At 38.3% G+C, this 27,113-nt stretch overlaps 1 protein-coding gene across 1 annotated transcript in view; it reads left to right on the forward strand.

The window, feature by feature from the left end:
* RAP1B (RAP1B, member of RAS oncogene family) overlaps positions 234-27,113 on the forward strand; it is a 51,792-nt gene continuing 24,912 nt past the window's right edge. Inside the window, exon 1 of the mRNA XM_005663969.3 lies at positions 234-450. The gene's annotated coding sequence lies outside the window, so the exon portion shown is untranslated. The remainder of the gene's footprint in view (positions 451-27,113) is intronic.

Here is a 27,113-nt window from a genome sequence, read left to right on the forward strand (position 1 = left end):
TAGATGCACCTTTTGAGTTTCGGAGGGTTTCTAAGCCCCTCGCAGCAACGTAACCCGCTAGGGTCTAGGAAGCCAAAGCAAGGCCGACGGGGCGGTGCGGAACAGAGAGAAACGCCGCTGAGAAAATGCCGCGAAGGGCGCCGCGCGCGTCCGGTTTGCGCTGCGGCGCCGCGGAAGACTCCGCCCCTCGGCTCCCCTCGCCCCGCCCTAGGCCCCGCCCCTTTCCGGGCCGCGCTCCCGCGCGCCCCGCCCGCGGACGGAAGCGAGAGCGAGGCTGAACGCCTGACGTCAAGGCGACACCGCCAAACCTCGCCCAGAGTCAGGCGTGTAAACCAGCCGGAGCGGCGGCGGCGGCAGCGGCAGCAGCAGGACCGCCGTGGCGCCGGGAGCAGCGACCCGGAGGGAACGCGAGGCGACGCTGGCTGCGGCGACCCGGTGACAGCGTGAGAGGTTAGCATAGTGCGTGCGTGGCTGCAGAGGGGAGCGGCAGCGCGAGGCGGGGGCCGGGCGCCGGCTAAGGGGAGCGGGTGGGGTGCGGCGCGGGCCGGGCGGGGCGCGCGCGGCGGTCAGGGGGCCCGGGCGGCGGCGGCGATGGCAGCCTCGGCGCGCGGCAGGTGGTGCGAGGGCCCGGCGCCGTGCGGGTGAGGGCGCTGCCTCCCAGGCCGGTGGGGACCAGCCGCCGCGGCCGCCGCGGGGAATCAGCGCGCTTTGCGGAAGGGGTCAAATGTCTGAAATATGGCGGAGGAAGTGAGAGCCCGAGGACCCCCCCACCCGCCTGCTCCCTCCTGCCCGCAGCCGCCGCAGCCTCTCCCACTGCCCGCCGTTCCGTACAGCTCCCCGGAAGACTCGTCCCCCCGCCCCTGGCCCCCTCGCTCGCCGTCTCCGTTCCTTCCCGGGTGTGAGTGCAAGTTAGAACGGAAACCAGAAAGTTGTCCTTTGCGAAGACCCAGCTTCCCCTAGTCCCGAGCAGGGGTGAGGAGCGTTCTGGGGAAACCACTCTCCGACGCCCTGCGGGCTTGAGCTTGACAGGGGAAAAGTTTGCCTGAAACGGGGTTGGCTTGCTCCATTTGTTGCGGGAAGTGGCAGGAGGAAGGCAGCGGAGGGAGCCCCACCTAGTCTGGCAGCAGCCACCGCGTAGAGAAAAACTGTTAAAGGGGCCTTTCCCTTCGTCAGCAAGAGGAAATCTCTTTCTCTTACAGAGGGAGAGAAAATCCAGGAAGTTTGTCCTCTTTTTCGCCATCTCGATGTGTCTAATTCTAAAACTGTCAGCGCCATGAATCTTTTAAAACTATTCCCAGAGAATCGGGCCATCTGAATTTTTCTTCCGAAAAAAACCGATGGCTTTTAGAGAAAAGATCATCCTTGGTGAATTTAAGCAGACGATTCGTTTCCCCTTTGCCTGTTCCCCCACCCCCTTTTATTAGTTTAGAACATTTTTGTTCTGCAGTTCTATGTTACTGTAAGGGGAAATCTCGTTTTTAATGGGGTAGAAGTTGACACTAAATGGAGATTGTGATTTTAATATTTTTCAATTGATTCAGCCTGATTAGATTTTTGTTTTGCTAGTAGCATAACATCTAATACAGAACAAGTGCTCATAACTTAAAGTTCCCAACTTGTAACTTCATTTTTAACCCTCTTTTTTTGCAATTATAGTGCTGCTTGTACTTGACAAACCTTATCTTAGCAAGAAGTAACATAAAAAAGGGAGATGTTCATTTAACTTCAAGCTCCTTTGGCTTCTAAAAGCTGATCCTTGAATAGTATTTGAGTCATAATGGAGTCATGGGACTTTGTAAGTTAAGGCCGGAAAAGACTATTTAGATCATCCAGTCCCACCCTCTCATTTTACAGTGGAGGAAACTGAGGCCTAGAAAAGATAAGGTAACTAGTCAGTGGTCTTGCTGACTTTTAGGACTGTAGTCTGTCCATTATAGAGAATTTGGAGGGAAAAAAATGACATTTTTTATATGAATTACCTTTTCCAGAGGATAGTAGTCCCATCATACTCCAAAAAGAGGGGCACCTTACTTAGTCAAACAGTGTGGAAGGACCATTTGGTTGTTTCATTACCAGGTTTTAAGAGAGGAAATTGATACCCAGAATGATTAAATAATTTTGAGAACACAGAGCCCTGAATGATAGCTGGTCTTATTTGAGCCCATCCAAGCTTTTGATCTCAGCACTACGAAAAAAAGTGTTTTCACTTGCATTTTCTTTTTGTCATTCATAATAAATTGTGAGGCTGCCTTATCTGAAGAAGGCTAAAAGTAAATCTTTGAAACACATGTATCCAGTTTGGTTTTAATGTGCCAGGTATGAGAATACAACTGAAGAACCCAGTAATAAGCTGAATTAACTTTTAAATATGGTATGGATTCATGAAAATGATTGCTCATCTTTCTGCCCCCTACCACCCTCTCTTTCTACAAGTATCACTTCCTACCTTCTGTTATTATTATGTGTTTTTGTTATCCCTCTAAATTGTAAATTCCGTGGACAGGATATGTTCTTTGTATGCTCCAAAACACTGACGTGGTACCTTGCACTAAGACAGTACCAGTTTGTTAAATGTAAGTGCCATGAGGGTAGGGTCTTGATCCATTTCATTCCCTACTGTATCTTAGTTCCTAGAACCTTGCCTGTACACCTGGTATTTAGCATTTAGATTTAGGGATTACCTGTAACAAACATTTAAAGAGATGATGTTTGAAGAGAACTTTGTATTCATGATTGGTAGAAGCCTGTATAGAAACTGATAACATGGTAACTAATTTTACATGTTGTCACAAATACATAGTCTTAAGTTTTGGATGAGACGCTGTCTGTATTCAGTTTTCTCTGACTTTGGTTGTAGATATTTGATCAACATTTGTTAAGTGAAATTAAGTAGGTAAACTGGATCTGATACAAAAAGAACTTGGCTGATTTTGCAAAGGTGTCATTTTATTTTCATCAGTGTAAATAGGCAGTTTTATTATTGAATATCAGGATCTTACTGGTATGCATGTATCATTTTCCCAAAGACTTAATATGTTTCTGTGTTATGTATTGATTAAAGGGGAGGTATTGATCTGTAGTGTCTAGATTTGACTGGCACTGGGAATAGTTTAGTATTTATGAACTAAATATTCAAAAGGTGTCTTTTCTATTATGGCAATGATGTCACATGTTCAGTCTCTAGAAAATCTTGATGAAGATGGATCTCGCCTAAACTTTGTAAGACCATATAAGGTTGTGACTAAATTTATGCCTCTCCCCTCCTATCATTTTTGAAGATTCCATGGTCTCAGAGATTATGTTAAAGTTTAGCCTTTCCAAGTTGGATTTCTTTTACAAGTTAAAGAAACATATTTTGGCTGATGCAGTAATTCATTGTAACATTGGACAAATTTCTTAGCAAACAGCAGGTTTGTGGCTTACCCTTGTGCTGAAAGCCTAATGTTTTTCAGTGTTCTTAAGATATTTTGCAATAGTACTGAGCAGTCCTAATTAATTACCATTTGAGAATATAAGTCTTTTAATTTATTAGTCCTTTGGAAATCTCATGAACTCAATGGAAGCAGTAGGTACAAAGAACAGAATGAGGTTATCCTTTTGCAGTAAAGCCTGGCATGCTGTGTAATCTGTTGTACTTTATTTGAACCTAGTTTATCACTGGATTCTAAGACCAATCCCTTTAGTCATAGAATTTGAGTTTTAAAAAAGAAGTTCTTTAAAAGGCAGAACTTTTGTGTTACCTTTAAAAAATTAAAAATCACTTTTTAAAAACGCACCAGTAACAAAAATACCATTTTTCCATACTTCCTAACGCTGGTGTGTTTATTCCCAATGTTAGTCAAAATGAGACTACACAGCAACTGATTATTTCAGTAGCAGTTTATAAATAATTTTTGCTTTAAATCAATAGCGGATCAAATTTTTGTAACTGTTTCCAAGGAGCCTTAAAGCTTGTAAAAGAAAGAAATGAAAACTTAGAGAAGTGTACCAGATTTTAAAATAATGTTTATATTTCTTACCAAATATTTGCAACATTAATTGCAAAATTTCTATTTAGTTTTTAATATATGGAACAATATTCTGGAGTATTACCACACTTAAAATTGTATATGAGGTGCTTGAGTACTAGAAATATGTTCTCTCCTTTTGTTTTTTTTAGGGCCACACCCGGGCTATGTGGAAGTTCCCAGGCTAGAGGTCAAATTGAAGCTATAGCTGCTGGCCTACACCCCAGCCACAGCAACGCCAGATCTGAGCTGCATATTCAACCACCGCAGCTCATGGCAGCGCTGGATCCTTAACCCACTGAGCGAGGCTGGGGATCAAACCAGCATCCTCATGATTACCAGTTGGATTCATTTCTGCTGTGCCACAACGGGAACTCCCTAGAAATATGTTCTTTTAAATTGAGAATCTTTAACTATAGAGAATAATTATCTGATTATAAATTATCTGATTTTCAGTTTTACATTGGGCTGGTTCCTGAAACTTAACTCTTGCTTTTTTTTTTTTTTAATGGCCGGCACCCAGGGCATATGGATGTTATGAAGCTAGGGGCTGAATCGGAGCTGCAACTGCAGGCCTACTCCATAGGCACAGCAGTGCGGGATCTGAGCCTCGCCTGTGACCTATGTCACAACTCATGCCAATGCTGGTCCCTTAACCCACTGAACAAGGCCAGGGATCATTCCTGAGTCCCCATAGATACCAGTCGGGTTCATTACCACTGAGTCACAACGGGAACTCCCCTAAAACTTAACTCTTGTAGTTATGCTGTTTTCTAATTTTGTAGTTGTGTGCATGATGCTTGCTTGTTTATTTATTTATTTCATTGAGACCTTTAGAATTTAAACTGGATTCAGATCCCATGAGATACTTTGCTAATCTTTTCTAGTGGTGGAGACTGAATGTTTTTAACTGTTTTTCAGGTAGACTCAATAAAGATGTTAAAGGAAGAGAGCATCCATTAAAAGCAGTTATAGGTGATTTTGATCACTTTAAATTATTGGCTTCTTGGAATCATCACTTCTACTGTATCACAGAACTTCTTGCTGAGTTTTTCAGTAGTTGCTTTGAATATTTATTTCAGTAAATATATACTTTTAATAAAGTAATAGTTTTCTCTCCTCTATTTAAAACTTACCAGAGTTCCCTTGCTGCACAGCAGGTTAAGAATTGGGCATTGTCACTACAGTGGTTCAAGTCACTAATCTGGCTCAGGTTTGATCCCTGGCCCAGGAGCTTTCACATGCCACAGGTGCGGCAAAAAAATAAATAAATAGAACTTAGCATTTTGTTAAGTAACTTTATTTTGAAAATATAGAGTGAACTAATCGCCCTGTTGGTAGATTTTGTCTGCTTGTTGCTTTCCTCTTTGCCTTGGGGGAAGGGCAAAAAGATGAAAGAAATCTGTTTTGTCCATTTAATAGCAGCTTTTGGCAAAAGCTTCTGAACAGGAAATGGAAAATGTTATGCAAAATTCTAATTATCTGTGTTTTTTAAAATATATCCTTATTAGAATATATTTTCAAGTCACTGTATTCTAAAAAAAGGAAGAGTTCTTAGTTAATAGGAATAAAAACTAAATATACGCTCTTTTTGTTTAATACTTTTTAGGTATCAAAGTGGTATGCGTATTGCTTTCAGTTGTTACCTTATATTTTAAGGTTACAGTGAGACTACATTATGCCAACACAGTTATAGCTGCCGAAAGATTTGTAAGTTATTAAGCTCCTTGGTAACTGTAGCAAAACTTGGGAATCTCTTAGGAATCTTGAATTCTGTACCGTACAAGTGATAACAAAGATAGTGATAAGGTATATAAATATGTGTAGCTTTTATTCTGCTGCTCTTGAAATTGTTGAACTTGAGATATTGCACTACAGTGTTTCAAATACTAAATAGTGAAGTATAATGAAGAAAGTCTTAGAGATTTTAAGGATTAAGTACAGCATTGTTCATAAATGTTTATAAAAGAATATGCTAATATAATATTAGTTCTTGTTCTAGAAAGCTTTTATTCACCTTTAGCATTGCTATTGTCAATAGAAATTGATTTGATTACTTTGTTTTTAAGATTCTTACTAAGGTATGAGTAAGAAGTAAGGAAGAATAGTTGTGATTGTGAACACCTTAACAAATAAGTTGTCTAGCTCAGAGGTTTTCAAATTATGACCCAAGGAATTCTAAGGATTGCCTAGACATTTTCAGGGAGTCTACAAATACAAAACAAACTTTTGACATCTTAGAATAAATCCGTTCAGAGCACCATACTGTTTTAGCAGTCATTGCACAAATTCTTCACAGCCATGCACAAATGTTTTTTTAAAAATAAAGGAAACAGTGCTCTTAATGAAGAAGTAAGAAAAATTTGATCAGATCTCAACTTTGTACATGTCATTTTAATATTGTGACAAACTAGAAAGTATGCTTTAAAACACTTTTTTGCTGCCATACTGAAGTATGGTTGTCTCTAGTAGGGAAAGCATGTTTATGATTGAGTTGCAAGCTAAACCAGCCACTTTTTTCATGAACACCATTTTTACTTGAAAGAATGCTTAACAAACTGAAAAAGGTTCTCATACTTGGGTACTAGATTGACATTTTCTCAAAAAGTGAACCCGTTGCTTTAAAAGGAAAATGTTGACAGTATTTAAAGCAATGATACAGTTCTAGTTTTCAACTGAAAATGTAAATTTTGGAAAACTTATGTCACTCACTGTGTTCTTGAGAGCTTCCCAATATTTTAAAAGATTTTTCTGATGATATTGGTGATATTAACGAACATGGTGTTTTAAATAATATATAATGAAATCTGTTAATATTTTAAGATCTGCATGACTCTGTAAACAAGTATTTACCAAATTACCAATGCTTGATATTACAAAATCATGCATGGATAAGAAATCCTACCAAAGTTCTCACTGGGTCTTAATGTCATAGGGAACATAAAGTTTATTGATAAGGTTGCCCGTTCCAGTGTATTGCAACCAATTGAGTTTTGGTGTAGTATCAAAGAAGAACATCTACATTTATCTAAAATTTTATTAAAATATTCCCAACTCTCTGGTTATTATTCCCTTTTTTGAATGTATTGCTCATTTTTCCATGTTTTGCAATATGTTGAACATATTTTTATTGGAGGGGAAGAGAAGAATAGGAATCATAGATAAATGTGAGGCAGTGTCTTCATTTGCTTTATCTTGGAATCAACTTCTTAATATATAATAATTTTAAGTTTAATTTCTTTGCAGTCTTTTCCTTTGAGCAGCCCATTCAACTTTTGATCACAGTAGTAGATTAGCTGATTATTATCTTTTAAGCCAGTTTTTGGTTTTAATACTTGTTATGTATACCTGATTATCCAACCTTAGATTGGATATGTGTTCAGGTGTTAACATAACATGAAACATTTTTAATAGCTGGCATTCACAATTTTAGGATCTGTATTAGCTTTCGTATAGTAAAGCTGTGTCCTTTTTCCCATTTCAAATTTAGTAATGTCTCCTTGACCTGAGAATTTGATGTCTTGTCTGGATACTTTTCCAAAACAAAGGATGTTTTTACCTTCTGGGAGAAAGTTGTTTCTTTTTCATGTTTATTTAAGATCAATTGAAGCAGTCCTTGTTAAACAACTTTTTATGAAAGTCATTTCTTAGGACCATTCGAAATTTTAAAGAATTTTTAGGCACCTGCATTTGGTTCAAGTAACAAGTTTCAAGTTATGAAAGAAGAAAGGTAAGTTATAGTTTGTACTGTACAGTTTCTTAGAAATTTAAAACCAGGAGTTCCCGTCGTGGCGCGGTGGTTAACGAATCCAACTAGGAACCATGAGGTTGCGGGTTCGATCCCTGCCCTTGCTCAGTGGGTTAACGATCCGGCGTTGCTATGAGCTGTGGTGTAGGTTGCAGACACTGCTCGGATCCCGCGTTGCTGTGGCTCTGGCGTAGGCCGGCGACTACAGTTCCAATTCGACCCCTAGCCTGGGAACCTCCATATGCCACGGGAGCGGCCCTAGAAAAGGCAAAAAGACAAAAAAAAAGAAATTTAACACCAGTTATTTCCCTAGAACTAATAAAATAGGTGTGTTCTGTGAATAAAGAGAGTATTGAATCTGAACATCATTGTTTGAAAGAACAAGGTTGGCATCAGCGAAGACATGAGAGATATAAAGAAGGGATAAGTGAAAAAGCTAACTTCAGGATAGCATTAGGAACTCCTGCCTCTATGAGCTAATCCCACAGTAAGGGAGGCAGTTTAATAAGAAGCTTTAGCTCTCCCTATATTAAATAATTAACTGGTCAACTGTTCTGAATTAAGGAACACACTGAGGTCATATTTTATATTTTCAGGACATCCAAATTAGTCACAAAGTTGCCCCTTTTCTATGATTGGTTATGCAGTTTTAGTTGCTAGCTAAAAAAATGTTTGAAATTCCCTATATTTTAGGGTTTTTGTACTTAAGCTTTTTCCCCTTCCAAGAGCCTTGTCACCTTACTTGATCATTCTTCAACAAAGAGAAGATGGGATATGCAAGCTTTTGAGGACAGAAGCACATTCGTAACATTTTTCTATTCTTTACAAGAGAGTTATGTTGGTGATAATAGGCAGTGACGGGGTGGAAGGGCAGAAAGTAGAACAGAAAAAATGAGGATGGTGATTTAGAGGTTCTCTTTCTGATGAGCAGGGCCCTTACTGCTATTCTGAGTTCTGGTTAAGCCAAAATGATAAACTCCATTTTGAAAAGCACTTGATACATGTTGTCCACTAGAAGGTCCTATGTGGAGGATAAAATGATATTATCTATCAGAGATTATGGTGTTAGAGTAAAAGTTTCATCACTATGCAATGTGAGTTGAAAGTACTTTTGCTGTTTTTACTTCCATGAGGCCCTTAGGCACTTTTCTCCAAATCTTCAGATTAGACGCTTAGTTATTTCATTTTTTTCTCATAAATTTTAGCTAATTTCATCAAATGTGAGGGGTTAAAACTGAGAAATAATGTGCTAGTTTTGAGTAGTTTGAGTCCCCCCTCTTAAGTAGCATGGTTTAGTAGTGGTAACTGACCTGGGTGATCTAAGCTTTAGTTCTCTCTGCCACTGGCCATGAAACCTAGAACAAGTTAACTCCTCTCCTAGAACTTACCTTTATGTAGACAGTTTGATTAAATGGCTCTTAAGCTGTTTTTAAGCTCTAAACTCCTGTGTTGCTGTTTCACCCTTGTTTAAGCCACAGTCATCTCTCCTGGACTCCCACAGGAGCCTCCTAACTTGTCTCTATTCTTGTCCTCCCCTACCTCAGTCTTCACCCAGAAGACAAAGTCATCTTTTAAAAATGTAAATCAGGAGTTCCCGTCATGGCACGGTGGAAACGAATCCGACTAGGAACCATGAGGTTGCGGGTTCAGTTCCTGGCCTTGATCAGTAGATTAAGGATCCAGTGTTGCCGTGAGCTGTGGTGTAGGTCGCAGACGTGGTTCAGATCTGGTGTTGCTGTGGCTGTGTCATAGACCAGCAGTTACAGCTCCAGTTAGACCCCTAGCCTGGAACCTCCATATGCCACAGGTGTGGCCCTAAAAAAAGGACAAAAAGACAAAAAAAAAAAAAGTAAGTCAGATCTATAGTACCCTCCAGTCCCAATTCTCCACTACCCGTGCCACCATGGCTTAAAATAAAAACCAGGTCCAGTTCTTAATAACTTCACAACTTTACCTCCTTTCCATTGCTCAGACTCTAGCCATACTGGGCTTCTTTCTGATCTTGACCCTACAAGCCCTTTACTGCCTTTTGAGTTTTGGTGATTTCTGCTTTCTGTGTGTCATGATATTCAGCTGTCCGCAGTTCTGCCTTGATCTCAACATTAAACCTCAGTTCAGATGTCACATTTACAGAGTTTTTTCTGATTACCTTATATAAAGGAACATGCCCTTTTTATTACCTTCATAGTTCTTATCACAATAATTTTATTTATCTATCCTGTCGTCCCCTCTAAGCTATTTGTTTCAAGAGGGAGGAACACCATGTCACTTTTCCACCACATTCTCAAATGGTAACTGGCACACATAGAGAGTGCTCAGATTTCTTTTATTTTAATTGCAATAAAATGTTCAATGACTTGCTCTTATCAATTCCCATCATAAGCTACTTCTCTTAAAATTTCCTTTTTTTTTTTTTTAGGGCCACACCTGTAGCATATGGAAGTTCCCAGGCTAGAGCTGCTGGCCTACACCACTGCCACAGCAACACCAGATCCTTGACACCCTGAGCAAGGCCAGGGACCAAATGCTCATCTTCATGGATACTAGTTGGGTTCATTACCACTAAGCCACAACAGGAACTTCAGCTATTTCTTACGCTAATTTTTTTAAGTGTTAAATTTATTTCCAGCTATAATCCCTCATTATTTAGGGCATCTGTCTCTTGAGGACTCATTCGTCTGACTGCCTATAATTGAGAGCTAGTTGTTCTCAGTTACTGTATATTAGGATTAAATCAAGTAATTATGCACAAACTTGGTTCTTAGCAAAGACATGAAAATTTAATTGTTATGAAATGTAAATAGCAGTTCAAAATAATAATAGTAACACCCAAATGAATGATATAGATGAGTGCCTATAGAATCAAATGAAGAAGTGAAAACTCTTAGGCTTTAGTAATTCAAGGAGACATTAAAAATGAGATGGGATCGGTACATGGTTTTCGACTAACGGTGAGTCAGAGTATACAACAATACAGAAATTGGAAAGTGCAGAGTATGTTCAAGGGAGTATTTTACTCTAATAGATGTTTCTGAAATGGATAATAGGTCTCTAATATTTATCTATATAACCCTTGCTGCCAGGTATTTTGGAACTCAGAATTTTTTGGAAAGATTTGTTTTGAATTTTAGTGAGAGTAATCAAACAGTATTTTTAAAGTGAAACACGAATAGTCACACTAAATGGTATAAATAAAAACTATAAATAACCTCACATTGATGCTTAGGTGAAGTTTTGCTGTGTAAAAAACTTACAGTAAGTCAAGTTTTGCCACTAAGTTAAACTTTTGTTCTTCAGAGATTTTCTGATTGCAGAATTTCTGTGAGAAATGGGTCTGAAATGGTTGGAAAAGCTTTACTCTTTATTAATTTGTGTCTTTGAGGAGAACTTCAGGGTCTGAAAATGTTACTTTGAAGCAGTTAGCTTAGAAACAGTTTGTGCCAAGGAATTCTTTTTGTCTCAGGGTGGAAGGAACTGCTCAGAGTGGTGAGTCTTATTTTTTTGGCTCCAACCATGCACGTGGAAGTTCCCAGGCCAGGGATCGAATCCGACCTGCCCTGACCTGTGCCACAGTAGTGGCAACACCCTGGGCCACTGGAATCTGTGCCACTGCAGAGACAATGCTGGATCCTTTATTTACCACACCACAACTGGAACTCTGAGTGATAAGTCTTTAAGGGTATGGGAGAACCACGTAAAATAAGTCCAATGCTTGAGAGCTCATATTTTAGCCACAATATTTTCTTGATTGATTTTCTAATTCCCCCCCCCCCGCCCCAGGCTGCACCTGCAGCATACAGAAGTTCCCAGGGCCAGGAATCGAACCCACACCACGCAGCAACCCAAGCCACTGCAGTGACAACACTGGATCCTTAACCCACTGCACCACAAGGAAACTCCTTGATCAATTTTTAAAGTCTTTTCCTCTGCAGTTTGTCCTCCAATTGATAGATTTCTAAGAATTATACAATACATTTAATTCTGAGGTAAGAGCACAAGACAAGATTAGAATGGAAATATTATAGGACTAACATAATCTCTATTTTAAAATTCTTGATAGAATCACTTGGTACTGAAAAGGAAAGAAGTAAATATCTGAAAATGCTGTCTTGAAACTCAGGATTGACTACAAGAAGTGCCTGACTCCTTTTTGTGTTTTCCCCGTATGCTCTCCTTATTCTAGCAACCTAATTAACACCCAAACTTTAGTTCTCATTGCCTTTATTCATTCATTTGATGTGTATTGATGTCCAAGAATGCAGATATATATGTGCTATGTTTGGATATTGACTTCTTACAGAATTGCCGAGATAGAATATAAGTATTATTTATGACTTCCAAAGTGTGGCATGCCTTTTATTTTTCTAAGTGGTCTTTATTTTATGGGGTACTAAGTGCATCTTTGAATAAAATTAAGAGGGCAGAGTATAAAAGGAAAAACTGTTAAATTAGTCTAAAACAGCTTTATAAGACAATTAGCTGCAGAAGCCCAGTGTGGGCATTAAGCAGCTAGCATAAACTTAGCCGCTAAAAAATAAATTTTTTTAAAGAGCAAATTATGAACATACAGTTAAAACTTAATGGTGTTCTTATTATGGTTTCAGATGCATTTGGGGGCATTCATTTTAAGCTTTGTCATTAATCTTAGAAGGATAACAGTAAAATAAAATATTTTTTGTTCCACTCATGAAAGACACTATATTTATTTCTGAATTCAGTCTTAATATTGAAATAGACTGCAAAATTATGTTTAAAGAATGTTCTCCCATCCTTATGGAGGGTGGTGTATTATAAAATCTGAGTATCTGTATTAAAAGAAATATTTGTGGCATTCTTCCATTCACACAAATGGGTGTGGTTTGTTCAGGAATCCTTACCCATAACTTGAATCTAATCTATCTGCTGGTAGTAAAGGGCCTCACCTCTGGTTTCTTGAAATGCATGAAAGCAGATATTTTCCCTAACTAATGGGGATATCTCTGTAAGTTAATGGAGTTATCTCATTCTGCAGTGTTTAGCAAACATTCTTGAGTACCTTTCGTGTGTTAAATTCTGGGATCACAAATTCATTAGACTTGGAGAAAATGTGGGCTCAGCTTGGAATATAGTAAAACATCTGGTTAACCTTCTTACCTCCAAAAATAGTCATCCCTGGAGTTCCTACCTTGGCACGGCAGAAACGAATCTGACTAGGAACCATGAGGTTGTGGGTTCAATCCCTGGCCCCTCTCACTGGGTTAAGGATCTGGCATTGCCAAGAGCTGTGGTGTAGGTGGCAGACACAGCCTGGATCTGGCGTTGCTGTGCTATGGCAGCTGTAGCTCCAATTCGACCCCTAGCCTGGGAACCTCCATATGCCTCGGGTGCAGCCCTAAAAAAGAAAAGAAAAGAAAAGACAAAAATAGTCATCCCTTTGGAGTGATGGTGTTTCTTTTTTTCTGTAACATGTAGAAGCTAAGACATTAACAGTAAATTATTTAAATGACTAATTTCCTGGAGACCTGAGGAACAACAGAGACCTTCCTTTTCTGTTTTAAATAGGGGGACACTTTCTTGGAAGCTAGAGAGATTAATAGTATAGGTTCTGACCTATGGGCTGTCTTAAGGAGAAAGCGGGAGGTGTTATCAGTGTCTTCCACAGGTGTTTTCTGTTCTTGTTGTTGTTTGTTGTTTTGTTTTGGTTTTATTTTAGGGCTGCACCTGTGGCATATGGAGGTTCCAGGTTAGGCGTTCAGTTGGAGCTACAACTGCCAGCCTATGCCACAGCCACAGCAACACGGGATCTGAGCCACATCTGCAACCTACGCTACAGGTCAGTGTGGCAACCCCCAGTTCTTAACCCACTGATTGAGGCCAGGGATCAAACCTGTGTCCTCAGGGATACTAGTCAGATTCCCACAGGTGCTTTTTAAAACTTATACACATACACAATCTCCATTTTAATGAGAGGTGTTAACTGATAACCACTGCTCTAATATCACTTAACTCTCCTAGGCCTCTGGGTCTTAAGATTTAAATTTGATCTGACCTTGAGATCTCCCCTCCCACCATTCCCAACAGTGGCTTTTGTTTTGCCACCTCTTAAAATACCCTATACCTGGCTCCTTAATCCTGTCGTGCCAGGGTATGTCCCACATGGGCCAGGCTACATCTAACAGAAATTTAATATCTAACTAAAAATGTCTTACTATATGGACATACAGATGTGTGTATTCACACTTATCTTTAGAGAGATTCATCAGTGTCTCTAAAGACAAAAACCTGAAAGAATTTTGATGGATAACTTGCTTTGCAGAAAAAAGAAAATGCCAGGTACTAGCTCTTTCAGCCTTCCTTAGGGTACAAGTACTTGACATAAGCCCAAGAAACAAAGGATTTTTCTAAAGTAATCTGAAAGGAAACTTTGCAGAGCTCTAGTGGCATGAATAATGTTATACTGTTTATTATATTAACTACTTCTGAAATCAAAGTGAACAAATTTAATAGATCAGATTCAGCTCCAAATATAAAAATGTACTTTACCAAAGATGCCCTTTTCAGTTTTATCTGTAAAATTTGATGGAGTTTTGGGATATGTTGGGGTCTTACCTTAGGTTTCCCTGATAACACTGTTTTACCATCCTCATAAATGGCCTTAAACAACTGAATCTGTTGGCTAAATGAATAAGGTGCCTGTTGAATATTGTAAAAGAGAGCAGCAGCATCTATGCCAGGACCAAAATTACTGTTTTTGATAGACAGTCTTATGTAGTCAGGTGGATCATTCTCAGATTCCTTTCAGGTTTGTTTTCTTTCTTCTTTTTTTTAGGTTTTTGTTATTACTTTACAACCAGTTCATCTTCGTAAAAGTATAAGACAACAGTGCTAGCTATATAAAATATTCTACAGCAGTTATCCTGTCACAGCGACTCAGCTCTGCTATTATAGTATAGTAACCACAGCAGTTGCATGGCTGTGTTCCAATAAAACATTATTTCCAAAAAAACAGGCACAATGGAATTTGACCTGTGGGCTCAAGTTAGCCAACCCTTGCTCTAGGGCAAGAACCAGACACTGTGTTAAGTGTTGGTTATGTGGCAATTAACATTATACATAGCTCTCTGGCCTGAGATATTTAAGCCTTAACCAAATATTTTTTATACTTTAGGCAAATCCAGAGCAGCTTTTTGAGGAAAAATATGGCCTGCCCCCAGGTATCTGCCTCATTTGTCAATATGAGTGAGGTCTTAGGCACATACCTTAAGTGCCATGTGCCATCGTGGTAGTACTAACGAAAAGTAATCTCAGTATGCTTTAGATATCAAATGCTGTGGTATCAAAGTGAACATCCTATTATAAAAAATAGTGGGCCTAAGACATGCAGATCCAGTATCCGCACTACCTGCACATAGTAGGTACTTGGTATTCATACAGTGTTGCAGGATAAAACTGAAATAACCAGTTGTCTTAACTGTTTTTTGTCAGTTTCTTTTCCTTTATGCAGCATATTGTTTCTGACCTCTTAATTTTGGTTTTCATCGTCTTTGTTATAGGTTTTCTTGGAAATCAATTGATGCATTTTAAAAGTAGGCCACATATTAATCAAATTTAATATAATGCTTTTCTAGATGTATTGCCTAGATTTGTTAGAAGTTTTTTTTTTTTAATTGCCTTGCTGGAGGCATATGGAAGTTCCCAGGTTAGGGTTCGAATCAGAGCTACAGCTGCCAGCCTATGCCACAGCCACAGCAGTGTCAGATCCAAGCCACATCTGCAACCTACACCACAGCTCACAGCAACGCCTTGTCCTTAACCCTGGGTACTGGTCGAGTTTGTTTCCACTGAGCCACAGTGGGAACTCTAGCTTCTTTTATTCATATATTTATTTTATTCTGGCCTTTCTAGGGCTACACCTGCAGCATATGGAAGTTCCCAGACTAGGGGTCTAATTGGAGCTATTGTTGCCGGCCTACGCCAGAGTGACACCAATGCCAGATCCTAGCCAAGTGTTCGACCTACACTACAGCTCACGGCAATGCTGCATCCTTACCCGGCAACACTGGATCCCTACCTGCTGAGCAAGGAAGGCCAGGGATCAAACCCCCGCAACCTCATGGTTCCTAATCATATTCATTAACCACTGAGCCACGACGGGAACTCCCTTTTATTCATTTAAAAAGTACCTTTAGGAGTTCCCATCATGGCTCAGCAGTTAACAAACCCGACTAGCATCCATGAGGACTCAGGTTCGATCCCTGGCCTCTCTCAGTGGGTTAAGGATCTGGCATTGTTGTGAGCTATGGTGTAAGTCGCGACACGGCTTGGATCCCGCGCCTTACTGTGGTTCTGGCATAGGCTGGCAGCTACAGCTCCAATTTGACCCCTAGCCTGGGAACCTCCACATGCTGCAGGTGTGGCCCTGAAAAAAGACAACACCAGGACTATTGCCTTTGGAATTATTAGCCATGAGATCCTGCTGTGGAGCACTGGGAACTATGTCTGGTCACTTAGGATGGAGCATGATAATGTGAGAAAAAAGAATGTATACATCTATGTGTAACTGGGTCACCATGCTGTACAGTAGAAAGTTGACAGAACACTGAGCTATAATGGAAAAAATAAAAATCATATTAAAAGACGACAACAACAAAAGAACCTTTAATTTTCTCGGTATTGGTATTTTTTTCTTCAAAATGTTTAGTACTGTTGATTACAAAATGAGTCAGGTCTCTTGACCAATACTCAAATCTTTGTTATCTTAACTGTGGACTCTCTTGTTTTTTTTCCCTCTTCCTTTGTACCTTGAGATCCACTGAGACATGCTCTCTGTTGTAGTCTAATCTTATTCCTACATTTTGCTGCCTTTGCTCTCACATCTCATTTCCCTGGTAGTTTTCCTTAAAGCTATAACTTTTAGTCATTTGCCATCTTCTTCATACATCTGTTCCTGACCTTTTTCTGAATTTCCATAGTATTTTTTGTGTTTCTCATTATGTTTTCCGTATTTTTTCCTCTCATCTTTCCTACAAAATTGTAAGCTTCTTGAGAGCAGGTATGTTTTGTTCATCTTTGTAACCTTCCTGATGACTTGCACTTAATGCATATTTAGATACTAATTCAATGAAAGCTGTACTGTTCTAATTAAGCAAGGAGCAGTATTCTTTCATGGCATGTTCCTTGGATTTTTATCTAAATGAGGAAACTTGGGTCAGAATACATTGTAAATTGTAAAGGCTGTATAAATATTGTTTGTTACCATAAATGCTCAAACTTGTCCCTTGTACTAAGAGCTGTACACCATTTGGTTTTTAATTTCCATGTTTTACATCAGAAAGGAGTCTGATTGTGTTGTGAAAAAAGATAAACTTTGTAGTACATTTGCAAGATGTTTTCTAAGTCTTCACAGTTCCATATTTTTAAAATTACGAAACATGAGAGGAAGTAAATTCCTATCAAGATGTATTCCACCAGAGATGACCAACCCCTTTGTTTTGCTCAGGACTGAGGATTTCTTGGGACACAAGACTTTGTTAAAACCAGGACTCTTAGTCACCCTGATTGCACTTTATGATACAGTTATCTTTTTTGCTTATCACTGTTTTGACACAGTTTAATAAATGTGTGGTAACTATAAGCAATTGGCTTGGTGGGAGAGGGGTGTTGGAGCACGTGGGCTTTTATTTTTTAAGTTTCTGAATATTTGACATTCCTTAATGTTCAAATGAAAATACGAAAGTACATTTGATTAATTATCTACTTGGATATATTTGTGTATGACATCATGGTATCCTTATCAGAAGATGTTGCTACTAAAATTTTTAATTAAAAATTGCATAATCAGATGATTAATGCCCTTTTTTTGTCTTTTGAGGGCCGCACCCGTGGCATATGGAAGTTCCCAGGCTAGGGAATCAAACGAAGCTGCAGCTTCTGGCCTACACCACAGCCATAGCACCACTGGATCCTAGCTGGGTCTATGACCTACACCATAGCTCATGGCAATGCCGGATCCTTCAACCCATTAAGGGAAGCCAGGGATTGAACCTGCATCCTCATGGATACTAGTTGGGTCTGTTACTACTGAGGCACAAAGGGAGCTCCGATTAATGCTTATTTAAATGAGCTTTATTAGATATAGCAAAGTCCAAGGCAGCTTGAAATTTTCCTCTTAAAGTGATTTAAGCTTTGATCATAGATTTACAGACTTTTTTAAAATTTTGTGTTAGCTTGTAGTTGATTTACAATGTTCCTTCAATTTCTGTTGGACAGCAAAGTGACCCAGTCATACATACATGTACATTTTTTTTCTATATTATCTTTCATCATGTTCTAACCCAATAAACTGGACATAGTTCCCTGTGCTATAAATATAAAGTAGGACCACATTGCTTCTCTATTGGAAATGTAACAGTTTGCATCTGCTAGCCCCAAACTCTCTGTCCACCCCACTTCCTTCTCCCACCCCACTGGCAATCACAAGTCTGTTCTTCATGATCTGTTCCTGTTTGTGCCATATTTTAGATTCCACATATAAGTGATATCAGTATGGTATTTGTCTTTCTCTTTATGACTTCACTTAGTATGAGAATCTGTAGTTGTATCCATGTTGCTGCAAATGGCATTATTTTTTCCTTTTTATGGCTGAGTAGCATTCATCTTTTGATGGACATTTAGGTTGTTTCCATGTCTTGGCTGCTGTAAATAGTGCTACAGTGAGCATAGGGGTGCATGTATCTTTTTTCTGGTTATATGCCCAGGAGTGGGATTGCTGGGTTATGTGGTAGTTCTATATTTAGTTTTTTGAAGCACCTCCAAATTGTTTTCCATAGTGGTTGTACCAATTTACGTTCCCACCAACAGTAAAGGAGGGTTCCCTTTTCTCCACACCTTCTCCAGCATTTGTTATTTGTTGACCTGTTAATGACAGCCATTCTGACTGGTGTCAGGTGCTCCCTCCTTATAGTTTTGATTTGCATTTCTCTGGTAGTGATGTTGAGTGTTTTTTCATGTGCCTACTGGCTAACCATATGCCTTCTTTGGGGAGAGACAGTATTTCTTTTTTAGGGCTGAACCTGCAGCATATGGAAGTTCCCAGGCTAGGGGTCGAATCGGAGCTGCAGCTGCTGACATAAGCCATAGCCACAGCAACGTGGGATCCAAGCCATGTCTGTGACCTACCTATACTACAGCTTATTGCAATGGCCAGATCCATAACCCACTGAGCCACAGCAGTAACTCCGAGAGACAGTGTTTCTAAAGACACATATTGAGTAGTACGTGCCTAATCATTCCTTTGCTGGAATTAGCTTTTGTATGAGAACTCCAAGGCTGAGATCTCTCTAATAGTATGTATATATAACTTAGTGGCTACTAAAAATCCTTAACAAATTTGATCTACAGTGAAGCCATACTAGGACATAAACTATTCTTGGACATGCACTATGCCTAGTAGTATTTTTGGAAAAGAGCCATTAAAAATATTGATACTTTATACCGAAAAGAACATTAAAGATCTGGTTCCTCCATACAGTACCCCCTTCTTTTTCTTTTTTGTTCCTCCCATTTTGTAGTGATTAAATTTTAATGTGCCTCATGGGACTATGTGGAATAAAATAGTGTTCTTAATTTGATTAACTTGTTGACTAAAATAGGCTCTTGTGGAATGGTTTGCTTATTATCCTTTCATTATTTTTCTTGTTTTAAGAATGCGAATAGAGTCCTTTTGGTGTTACTTTAGCTTTTTTATGGTTCTTTTTGCCACCTTGTGATACTTGCCAGCTTATATCATGTACCACATTGTTGTGGAAAAATTACTTGTGCCTTTAAAGCAAGTGTATTCTGGAGTTCCCATCGTGGCTCAGTGGTTAATGATCTGACTAGGAATCATGAGGTTGCGGGTTCAATCCCTGGCCTCGCTCATCGGGTTAAGGATCCGGCGTTGCCATGAGCTGTGGTGTAGGTCACAGACATGGTTCGGATCCCGAGTTGCTGTGGCTCTGGCATAGGCCGGTGGCTACAGCTCTGATTAGACCCCTAGCCTGGGAACCTCCATATGCTGCAGGTGTGGCCCTAGAAAAGGTAAATAAATAAATAAATAAAGCAAGCAAGTGTATTGAGCATTATATTCCTATAGAGAAATGTAAAGATCAGATTTGGGTGACAAAAAGACTTGACAAGAAAATGGGAACATTTAAAGTTGAAAAAATGCTGTCCTTTTCACAAGGAGAAAATCTGCACTTCTTTGCTTGTAGAAATTAATGAGCCAGAAATACTTTTGTTGGTTTTAATAGATACATTTTATTTTTAGGCTAGCCCTTAAAAGAATGTTGAGTAAACATTGGCAGTGGTGTCACCATAGCAGTAATATCTATAAATCAGAAATAGGATGTAAAGTGCTAACCCCACCCTGCTTATGAAAGGCTTAAGATAAAGAGGAAATGACCAAGTCCAAAGACCTGGTGTAGGCAAATGATTTTTTTTTTTTAAGGGCCTTACCCATGGAAGTTCCCAGGCTAGGGGTCAAATCCTGGGACTGCAGCTGCTGGCCTACAGCACAGCCACAGCAATGCAGGATCCAAGCCACATCTGTCCGTGACCTATACCACAGCTCATGGCAACACCGGATCCTTAACCCGCTGAGTGGGACCAGGGATCAAATCCATGTTCTCATGCAAACTAGTCAGGTTAGTTACCACTGAGCTACAGCAGAAACTCCAGCAAATGATTTTTATATGTTATGATTTATTATGCAATACAGCCTAGCCACTTAATATTTTATACTGAGAAACTCACTAAGCCTAGAAAGGTTTTTGGTTTTGTAAAGTATTGATATCTTTTCTGTTCATATTTCTCTTTCTCATAAACTGGTAAAAAAACCCATCAAAGTTCATTTGATGAAGGCTTACGACTAAAATTTTAAGACTTGTGAGATTTGTAACCATCTAAATAAATTATATATTTCAAATTAATAAGCCAGAAATATTGAGTGAAACAAATTACTCATGGTACATTTACAGTCTTGCTAAACAAATCACTGTTCTATGCCTGAAGCCTTTTGAACATAAGCATTAAGCATCTTCTTTCTGATCTCTTTAGGAATAGAAAATGCTTCTGCCATGTCCATACTATTGTCAGTTTTTCCTCTGCTGTATTTGAGACCTAATCCAAAAAATAAGAGCTATCTACTAAGCAAAGTCTGTTGCTTTTAGGCTCCCTATCTGGTTTAATTGGCCCTACTATCCATCTGTTTGATCATGTTGCATCTCATTTTCCTTTTTTCACCCAAGCTAGTCTGTCCCCATGTTCTTTAAATTCTGCCTTAGAAATTTCTCAGATATCCCTTTTCTTTATTCCTTCAATCACTGCCCTGACTTAGGTCACCATCTCTTACCTGCAGTAAACTACTAAATTCTCAAGAATTCAGAAAAACTATACTCAGTTTCTGTGATCTTTCTATAAAACACAGATATGTTCACATCATTTCCCAACTTGGAGACGTCTCTCAGTTCTTACAGAATGCAGGTCAAATTCTTAAGCAAGCAAGTCTCCTTCCTCTAGCACCTACCTCCCTTTACCCCTGGATTCAAGATGTATTGAATCCTCTCATGCTAGTCCTTTTCCCCAGAATGCTCTCATCTTCCAGTGAACCTCCTATTCCCTTAAAATATCTACTGGTCTAGCTTAAGTATCTGCTTAGGAAATCTTGCCTGATATATCCTTATAGGCAGACAGTTCTTTTCTGTGCATCCATAGCATTTTGTTCTGTAAACTTGATTGTGAGCTAACACAATACAAACACTATAAACATTTAAATGTTTTAAACTTACAAAGCATCTTCTGGGATATAAAAGCGACTGAAGTACAGCTGTCGTATTTGTTTTTTCTCAAATTTCTAGAATGACCTACCTCTTTGTCTTCACAATTAAAACTAACATCTCTAATCTGGTCATGGACATTCAAGTATATAAATTAGTGTTTTCCTTTTATATTTTCGTCCTCTATCTCCCTTTCTCCACATGAGAAATAATGAGAGCTCTTTTAAGGTAATGGAGTGGAGAGAATGGAATTGATTCTAGAGACGTCAAGGTAGAATGGATCAGACTTGGTAATGGGCTGAAGAAGAGAGACAAATGCCAAGTCCCTGGAGTATTCAGTTTTCTATAGTATACTTTTGAAGTCCTTTGGGTGCTTCAAGTTTTAAGCACTGTAGACTGCTAGATAGATGGGCTTAAAAAAAAAAATTCATTTACTGACTGTTATATGTTAAACATTTTGTGTGAGATAAACTATTTTATTTGAATCTTAAAGACTTTAAAAAGTAAGTACTGTTTTTGCCTATTTTCCAGTGAGGCAAGGCACAGAGAAGTTAAATAACATGACCAAGGTCATTTAGCTAATAGTTTTACAAATAGCATTCTAACCCAGGAAATCAGATATAAAGCCTATGTTCTTAAATGTTGTTATATTTTCCTATTTTATCTTCTTTTTTCAGTTTAAAAGATAAAGGTGTACGTGCGTGTGTCAGATTCTAAGACATAAAGCAAACAATAAAGTTAATGTCCATACTCAGGTTGCCTATGTTAGATTCAAAAGACACAGCAGGTCTTTAAGGCATTATGTGTGCCTATACAATTTATAGATAGAACTGAAGAAAGGAACTGACAGGTTAATTTTTAGGATATGTCCAGAGAACTCAGAAGCAACAGAGAGTCTATACAAATCCATTATACTTGGAGGGATCTGATAGAAACTAGTAAGGAGATCTTGAGCCCATATTATTTCTTCTTGCCTGCTTTTGAAACATTGTTGGGCTCTCCATTTTTTGTCACTTAAATACCTTGCTCATCTGTTATTGACTTGGCTGAGAAATCTATTAAGAATCTGGTTTTCCTGTATTTGTCTGATTACTGATAAATTGTTATACTCCAATTAATATATTCTCTCCAAGATGTGACTGGGGTACCCAATTGAAAGGTAACTACAGTAAAAACTCCAGTAATAAAACGAGAAACATGACCTTAAATCACGTGTCATGGTATATGTTGGAATAAGCTTCATTTACTCACAATATTAACCCATAAAAAAGGCAAAGAAAGAATTTTTTTTCCTCTGTGAGGTATTATAAATGTGGTCAGAATAGAGAAAATGCTATATAAACAGCTTGATAATCTACAAATTCTATGCTTGACTAGATTTAGAAATCTGGTTCATGGAGAATACCTTTTTTGACAGAATATAAATTAGTAAGATTGGAAACATTTCCCATTTGTCCTCATTATGAGAGAGACAACTCAGGAAGTAAATCTTATAAGCAATATTCATTTTAACTTTCTGTTTATTTTACAGTTCCCTGTTAGAAGTTTTATTTTTAAAAGAGGGTATGAGAGGTCGTGTTGGGACCTCTTAATTTTTTTTTTTCTCCAAAAAAAATTCTTTTTTTTTAAATAATTTTTCAGTTTGCTCAGAAGTTTTGAATTCCATCATTGTGTCTAAAAAGATTAGTACCAGGTTCTTTTAACATTTGAATTAGTTAATTTTATTTAGGATTGAGAAGAGAACACAGTAATCCTCTTTAGCTGTTAAAGTACTACTTTGGGAGTTGGGGGTGGAAAGGAGAAATCAAGTATCATCTCTTCCAGAAAGTGTTCAGTGGGAGAAGTAATGTCACTTGACTTCAGGAACCAGTAGTTAAGTGTGTTTACTTAGCCCTTTATTTATAATTTAAGCTCACAGAATTTCAAACTTGGAGGATTGGGAGGGTTGTAGCTAAACAACTTGAGGATGGGAAAATTGCTTGAGTTACCAATAATGTTTTAGAAAATTTTTATTTTTTTAAAAAAAATTTTAATTCCACCATAGCTATTTGGACATCCTTTGACATAATATTTTTTTAATGGAAAGAAATTATGAAATGTCACATCACTTTTTAAGAATTGATTCTTACCATAACCTACTTTTTATATTTATTAAATAAGAGATTGATTTAAAAAATAAATCAGACTATGGGGTTGAGAGGCGGTGTCTCTGGAACCCAGAGTAGTTGGTTTTAATACTATTCCTGTTGTAGAGCATTTTCTTTTCCACTGAATACAGTTCCTATAGAGCAAGTATGAGAAACGTTTTTTTAATGTCAAGATTTGTATAGTTCATTTCCCTTGGAATGTATGACATCTATCAATAACTCATGAACTTAAATGGCAGTTTACCTATTGAAAGGTATAATTTGTTAGTGGCCTTTTAAAAATCTAAGTAGTTCTTTCCTTTGAGGGAAATGAATTCTTAGTCTTTGGCTAGTCATTCTTTTATTCAGCAAACATTTAGAGACCAAATAGGGGACACAAGAATAAATAAATAAGGACCACTCTGCATGTAGTTGACGATGGTGATGACTACCACTGCAGGCTTTTGTAGATGATACACATTTTTTTGGTAGATGATACACATCTACCCATCAACTCTGAAATTGGTATTACCATTGTCCATATTTTACAAATAAAAACACAAGGCTAAAAATAAGTGATAACTCTCTGGTAAATTGCATAGATAGCCACTAAGTTTAAAACTAAGTTTAGTTCTCAAACTAAGCCAAATGGCTTTTTTATTGATTGATGAATTGGCCACACTTGATTAAGAAAAGTCTGTACAAATATCAGTTGGTTATTTGTTTAGTTTCACCTTCTTAAGATATAGTATTGCTTTATTTTATTTAAACATAGGGTAATCGTTTTCAAAAAGAAAAAATATTTTCTTTTCAAGACAATCTTTTTGCCTTTGTCTTTTCAGAGCCGCACCCACTGCATATGGAAGTTCCCAGGCTAGGGGTTGGGGATCCTACACCACAGTTCATGGCAATGTGGGATCCTTAACCTACCGAGCAAGGCCAGGGATCGAACCCAGGTCCTCAAGGATACTAGTCAGGTTTGTTAACCACTGAGCTGGGATGAGAATTCCTCAAGATAATCTTGATTTTGTAACTTTGAATACAAATTTCATTACTAGTTTCTTTGGTTTGATAGTATAGTATGTTTTATCCTGGATAGAATTAAAGCAATCTTTAATAAGAGTCTGTTATTCACTTCAGTGTTTTATGGGTTAGCTTGGTGATTTTTGGTTCCCTAGTCCACATTTTTTGCATATTTTGTATATAGACTTCCCCTTGCAACCACTTTTTACTTCCTAGTCTTAATCCCCATAATCAATATGTATAATCCCCTATACAACCAATCTCTTTATTTGGTGTAATAATTGAAGAGAAGTATATTTCCTGAGAAATACTCATGCCCGTACCCTAATCTTAAATTAGTTTGAAAGAAGCCTTAACTGCACTAAGCATCTTGGGCTAGCTTGCCAGAAGGGAGAAGACAATGTAGAAGGCCTTTGCATCTTGCCTTGATTGAGTGCCCAGTAGTCGTTGGCAGATTTTCCCATAGGACAGGCTAGGAGTAGGGAGATCATCCTTATTGTTTACAGCCTTTTAATTTAGTTTTATCTGTATTATATTTGAAAAACAATAATTCTAAAATGGCTGTAATATTAAACCTCCATATGAAACTAGGAAAAAGTTATTTGCATTATCATTAAAGTTTATTACCAACATAGAATTCTACACCTGACCCTTGAGCAACATAGGGGTTAGGCAGATCAACCACTTGCAGTCACATTTGAGGGTTACTTTTATAGTCAGCCCTCTGCATCCAAGGACTCAATCAACTTCCAATTGTGTAGTACCTATTTATTTTTTTTAATTAATGTATAAGTGAACCCCACATGGTTCAAACCCATGTTGTTCAAGGGTCACTGTATATCTTTTTTTATATTAATTAGGATATATTTAAAGTTATGTCCATATATAATTCTTTCTTCAAAATTTGGTGTAACTCTACATTTTGAAATTGAAAGGGACCTTAGAGTTCATCTACTCCAGAAGGAAAACACTGATGGCCCAGAGTCCAAATCTACATACCTCAAATAGATTAGTTGGTTTTCATGATATTTAGTTTTTAGAATTTGAATGACTTTAGCTGTATAGACATTCACTCTGGCCGCAATCCACACCATTCCCTAATATTAACACCTTGCTTCTTGAGGCATTTACATGCCTCCTTTTCTGAGTAAGGCATCTCTGCTCAGTAATTCCACCTTCCTTTATTTCCTCATTTTATAAACAAAGGAAACCTGGAAATTGAGAAGAAAGTTACTTACCTCAAAGTGTTTGATTTCTAAAATTTAGCCAAGCTTCTTAAATCCCAAGATAATGTTGCTTTCTACAGCTTTTTGTCTCTTCTTAGAAAATAATACAAGATAGTATATAATCAAGTCCTAAAGTATTTGGTACAGCCTGTCAGAAAGAGGAACGATCACTATGGCCTAGATAGTGTGAGAATACTCCAGAGATGTTTCCTTGATACTACCCTCCTAAGGGCTGCATCCTCAGTGTTTGTGAGTCAGGAACATTCTGTCGTGATCTCTGTGTTATTTTTTTCCACACATGCAAATTTAACTTCAGCCACAATTTAAGTCACCTCATCAAAGATGTTAATTTAAAAATACTGAACAGAAGGGAGTTGCTATTGTGGTATAGCAGAAAGGAATTTGACTAGTGTCCATGAGGATGCAGGTTCAATCCCTGACCTCACTCAGTGGGTCAGGGATCCAGCCTTGCCATGAGCTGCGGTGTAGGTCTCAGATGCAGCTTGGATCCCACATTGCTGTGGCTGTGACATAGGCCAGCAGCTGTAGCTCCAATTTGACCCCTGGCCTGGGGACTTCTATATGCCCCAGGTGCAGCCCTGAAAAGCAAAAAAAAAAAAAAAAAAAAAAAAAACTGAGCAGACCAAAGCCTAATCATAGAGCCTTTTGTTGGATATAGGATTTAATATCAATCTATTGAAATGACCCATTGGGTACTGAACTGTATCTTACTTTCACCGTAACTGAAGTCCTTTATAACCAACCTGATCAAAACAATTTCTCCATTCCCACACTGTCTGCCTTATTTTATTTTTTTCCATAGTGCTTGTCAAATTGATGTATTTTATATTGATTTTATTGGTTTTCTCCCCTCTGGATTTGTAAATTATCAGTGCAGAGTCTTATATTCACTGCTTGATAGTCCCTTTGCCTAGAACAGAGCCTACCTCGCAGAATGCACCCTTATATATTCACGTTGAACCAATACAGTAATATTGATTGAAGATGTCATTTCTTAGATTTTCTTTTTTAGTCCTCAGGCTCTAGCACAATTCTTGGTTCAGAGTAGGTCTTCGGTAAATGTCGACACAAAGGTAAATAGCCAAGTTTTTTTAGTACAACAGTTTATCATTTTTTAGTACAACAGTTTATTGTTTTGTAAATGCTTTTTTTAATTTGCCCAATGATTT

This window comes from Sus scrofa, chromosome 5 (genome assembly GCF_000003025.6).
Source record: "Sus scrofa isolate TJ Tabasco breed Duroc chromosome 5, Sscrofa11.1, whole genome shotgun sequence".
Lineage (NCBI taxonomy): Eukaryota > Metazoa > Chordata > Mammalia > Artiodactyla > Suidae > Sus > Sus scrofa.